Here is a 6,000-nt window from a genome sequence, read left to right as displayed (position 1 = left end):
CAATCAAGAGGCACAGCTTAAACTCAAAGTATGCAATTTAAAAAAAAAATTTGTGCTACCTAGTTTAATCTGAACACTGAAAATACATAACTTCTTGTCCCGTAAATTCCCCCAAAGAAAACAAAATGCACTATCGAAAATAAAGTGCAAATAATCATTGCATAAGTTGATCCCAAAGTTTCCAATTAATTCATACAGTTGCAAGGTATACATAGTATAATTATATTGAAATCAGTAAAAATGAAAATTAAAAATACAATTTTAAAGGGTTATTTATACCTAAAACACATCAAACCACCAAAAATGCAGAGAGTAATTTGGTTACCATATAGACAAAAATAAATATAACTCTGGTAACAGTATTGGGAAAAAAAAGTTGAATGTCTGTTTATGGCATAGGCCTATTTCTCAAATCATGACACTTTTTAGTTTTTTAGTTTTGAGGACTGTTATCAATTTTTCCCCACTACAGGGTGTCCCAAAATGGTTAATACCGGAAAATGCCACAACGTTTTCAAATGTAAATGCCAGTATCTGTGAAAATCAATGTATTATTTTCGCAACTTCAGTTCAGAGCTGGATGGACTGTCTTCTCAAATCAATGAAAACATATAGTAACCTTCATCCTGTTGATGATCAAGTAAAAAACTAAACAATGTTACAACTGCTCAGTGCCAGAAGTGGGTAAGTGCAATAGATACCCTGTGAACATTTGGCACTGTACACACAGTATATTGTACTCATGTACACATGACAACTACACATGGCAGCTATTGCACTTACCCACTTCTGGCACTGAGCAGTCGACATATATTGGGAACTGACAAACGGATGAGTATAAATCATTCTGGAACACCCCGTATATCTAAATATTAACAGGCCCGCTATTACACTGGAATTATGTGATGCACACTGAACACACACACACACACCATTGTGTAAAGTTTAGATGCAACAAAGTCCTCACACAAAATAAAAACAGTTGAAGAATGTGGAACTGAGTAAGAAATAAACAGCATAAAGAAAATTGAACTGAGTACAAATGCATAGTATTACATGAGGAACAAACATAGAGATTATACCCAAAGAGTACCAACTCAAAATGGGCTGTGTGTAACACTATGGTAAATATGGTTAGTCACTCATGGGGGCAAATAGTGTACCTCTGGCATTTTTTGATAAGAGTCCAAAATCTAACGATAATTTGTGTCTTTAAGATTGAGTGTTACAAAAATTTGTGCACATGACAACGATTACTCCCCATTCCAGAAAAATACAGAACTAATTTTTTTGGATTAAAAATATATTATTTGCCAAACGAAACATAGCTTAATCCTTTAGTTAGTCCTAACTGGCAATGAAAGTCAAATTTTAATATTTGGTCAATTTTTGGAAATAAGGGCCAAAAACATGCATTTTTAGGGTGTTTTTCGACCTTTTTCGTATTCTGTGACAATCAGGCCCCAAGACTTGAACAAAGACTAATTTCAAGTTATGCATTCTAATTTTTGGAAAACACATTTTCCAATCTTTTTCATAACCAATTAGCACAAAAAACATAAAATATTAAAATTATGAGCTAACTCTTAGCCTATACTCAAGATTTTGAATGCTTAGACTTGCGCCAAGTCTTACAATTTTGTCACTGCAATTGTAAGAAAACATGCAAAATTGCATGTTTTTGGACCATTTTACCTCAAATTGCAAAAAAATTAAAATTTGACTTTTATTGCAAGTTAGGACTAACTTAAGGATTAGGATTTAGCTATGTTTCATTTGGCAAAACAGGATAATATTTTTTTAATTCCAAAAAATTAGTGCTGTATTTTTCTGGAATAGGGAGTAGCAGTGATCGATTTTCGTATATTTTTTTGTGTAGCAAAGAATGCTACTCACTTTCAGATTTGAGTAGCAATTCCAAAATTGTGAGTAGCATTTTGCAACATGCTAATCCTGAATGTTCCATTTTCAGTTCAAGTCAGTGGCCAGTGATCGATTTTCAGTATATTTTTATGTGTAAAAAATGCTACTCACCTTCAGATTTGAGTAGCAATTCCAAAATTGTGAGTAGCATTTTGCTACGCTAATCCAGGTAAATCGAACACTGGGGAGTAGTGTATACTGCATTACACGCAGAACGCAAACAATACACTATGAGTCAAAGTTTGCCGAACACATAGCAAAATTATCCGGAGATAAACTATCTGCCCTCCGTGAGGGACACACAACACATGGCAGAGTCGGTACTCTTTGGTTCAACCTCAATGGGAATAAAGTGGAATCACAGCTAGATTTAGTCATAATCATGTGCCATCATATATTTGTGATACATTTTGTCAAAGATGGAACTATATACAATTTAGTGAGCATCATCAATGGTATTAAGAGTGAGTTATGCGAGTAACCGCGGCATCCAGAAACCATGGCCACAAAAGACTATTGTTCACTCAGTGTTCACTGACTTCGTACATTACGAAAATCTTGATTGCACTTAGCACATAAAATGAAACAAAACCAAAAAATAATATTATATATATACACACCTACATGTACGAAAAGAAAATATATGCACTGGGTAGAGAAACAAAAAAACAAAAAAGTAAAGGCATTTGAGTAATATTTGACATTTTTTTCTTCTATATATAACGTTGTTTACAACAACATAAAGAGTCTACATACAAAATACATAATAAACCAGGGATACTAGATTGTCTTATAGAGCCAAAATAGCCACTCTAACGGGACGCCATGGTTTTGGGTTGTTATGGCAACACACAGGTTGCTATGGTAACATGTTACCATGGGAACTAAAACCTCACCGACTGCTTACAAATGATCATCACTACCCTCATCATACGCTTACAAAGTTTGGCCAAACAGGCTATTCCATTTTAAATCCACACTACCCCTGTGGAAGATTTAACTGAAGTCTTCCACAGAGGGAGTATGAGTTTCAAAATAAATAGACAGTTGGATAACTTCTATTTGAAATACTCACTCCAGTTGTGGAAGATATAAGTACAGCCATAATACAGGGGTAATATGGGTTTCAAAATGATTAACCCTGACCAATTACATTTGAAAAACATACTCCCCCTGTGGAACATATTTCCAAAATCTTCCCCAGGGGCAGTGCGGGTTTCAACTGGAACAGCCAAATATCATGGTAATGACAGTTTTGCATCCGAACCAAGTAGTACCAATTTAAAGCATTAAAAGAAATGAGGCCGTTGTCTAGTCCAAAGTTTTCATGCAAATATTTTCGTTCATGACAAATACTGCTTTTTTTCTGTTCTGCGCTTCAAATGGACTGTTTCATTTAAAATCTACATTACCTCTGTGGAAGATTTTGGAAATAACTTCCACAGGTGGCGTATGAATTTCAAATGGAATTAACATATTAGAGGCTCTATTTGAAACTTCACAAATCAGTGAAAGATTTAGTTTGAATCTTTCTCAGAGGGTGTATGAAATTCAAATGTGTTATGTGTTAATTCTTATGTGTTAATTCTATTTGAAAATCATACTCCCCCTGTGAAAAATATTTCCAAAATCTTCCACAGGGGTAGTGTGGATTCTTGATGGAATAGTCCTATTTTCAGTACTCTGCTGTGAGTTTCTACTGCAGAATATTAGCATTGAGACGTTGCTCGTCTTGCCAATGTTTAGCCAGTCATCTGAAAATGGCAGCTGTTTTTGTCACAATACCAACAGAAAACACGCACAAAACATTGGAACTATACACAAGTCTTTACAATGGAAGAATGGAGTGTATTTTTACCAGAAAATTGTATAATAGCACATTGCTGATTGGCTGCTAAGACAAACAGCTGATAGTTATAGTCTGTAACATGCACACATCCAGCAATATTAGATGGTGCACATATCCAAAAAGGTATTATGATTAACAATTTAACCCAACTTCTTTACTCACTTCATCTGCATTCCATCTTTGTTGTGCAATTTCAGTGAAACATTTCCCGACCATTTCATTAAAACCAGATACGCAATTATTATAATTAAGGATGGACAAACGATTCAATCTTGTCAAATCTGTTGTCCTAAAGGTGACAATTGTGCTTTTTACGTGCGAAAGATACAATTTGTTTTTCAATATCAAAAAAAGTGTACATACTGATTTTTCATTGGGAGAATTTTCCTCAAAAGCAACTTTTCGAATTAACAATTTCTGTATAAATAGAATAATTGTACATTTTGTTTTAGTGGTCTTTAGATTTGGGTGCAATTAATATTACATATTATATATCAATTCTTTTTTTTAATCCATTAAAGTGCGGTTATACATTATACTATGTGAACTTTATTGAATGTGAATCAACACATTTTCCCCAAGGTATATAACAGAGTTGCACTCTTCACAGTAAACATACTAAAAACAAGAAACATATAAAACCAGTGTTAACCCCCTGAGCACTACCTGCCGATCTAACATTGCCTCTGATTGGTCAATTACATGATATCTTTAGTTTAATCACCAATCAGAATGAAGGTTTGCAAATAATTCACCCCAATTTTTTTGTGGGGTGATATTATTCTAACAATGTTGCTGATTGGTCCAATTGATAATAAAAACTTCTTTTTGGCCAATCAGCAGGTAGTTCTCATGGGTTTAACTTGACATCAATGAGCACCTTTTTTAGCATCCTACACCGTACATTTACTCTTTAAAAGAACCATTCCATGAATGAACCAAGACTCCTTTTTTTAATTATGAAAATGTGTAATTATAAAGTTATTCCCAAAGCTCATTATTTGGCAGTTCATTAATTTTGAAAACAGTAAGATCTACCATCAGAGTCAGTCATCATTCCCAAAGTTCATTTCCCCAACATTAGAACCTTTAGAATAATGAACCTGTGAAATGACAACCATTGACCCTAAGGAGTAGACCTCTGAACCAAAAGGGCTATTCTGATTGAAATCCATACACCCCCTATGGAAGACATGACATAGCGAATGTAGATATTAAATGGATTCACCGATTCAGGTAACTGAATTTGATATTCACACCCCCTTTGTTGAAGATTAAGATCATGTCTTCCATAGGGGGTGTATGGATTTCAAGTGATGTGGTTACTATCAAGGTACAAAGAATCATTGGTTATGGGTCAATGATCTATCAGGTATCCAATAAATTGACTGTCCAGTTCAGTTTAGTCAATCGTAATAATTTTGATGAGATGAATATATTACAGTTTTTGTCAGAGAAGAATGGCACTTGTTTACATTTTGAGAGCGTGCAGCGCGTAAATATGGAAGTGGGGTTCTGATTGGCTGAATCAATCGTCTGACAATCATAGCAACAGACCGATAATCTGATTGGCTGATTGTGCGTCAAATTGTGGGCCGGCGCAGATCAGCACTCTTAAAGCATATGTCGCTCATTAACATTATTATTATCAATCTGAGCAAGGGACTGCCGTTCTTCTCTGAAACCCAGTGTAAGCTTATCATCAGGACCTACCCAGTTTGTGGATACACATTTGTTTCTAGTAAACAAGGAGTTTTAAAGCTTCCAAACTGTACACACTCAATTACTCAAAATGGCATTTTTTCACCTTATATACCTCAAAAACCTAAATAACATCATTACACAATTAACCTTAGGAGCATTACACAATGATTATTTAAAAAAAGGCGATTTAATACAAATTACAATACACAACCACCCCTGCAGAAAGAAATGGACCGTCCACAAGCCCCTGTTTTGTAAATACACCAATGCAACCAACGTTCTGCTTTTGGACCGTACCATTTTCTTCTACAGGGGTGGTTGTTTCACATGGCACTCATGGCTCATTTTAAAAGGACATGAATATAAAGGAAGAATCATATTCCTGCTCGGAATGCCTGCCAATAGGTTAGGCCCCCAAAAAAGATAATTTGCTTGTCCCCCACAACTTTTTCAAAATTGGGTCGGTTGGTCGGGATTTTTTTTAAATATTTTTTTTAAGGTCATAGCTAAAACATGACTGTATG

Source organism: Amphiura filiformis, chromosome 17 (genome assembly GCF_039555335.1).
Source record: "Amphiura filiformis chromosome 17, Afil_fr2py, whole genome shotgun sequence".
Taxonomy (NCBI): Eukaryota; Metazoa; Echinodermata; class Ophiuroidea; order Amphilepidida; family Amphiuridae; genus Amphiura; species Amphiura filiformis.
This window is presented reverse-complemented; position numbering follows the sequence as displayed.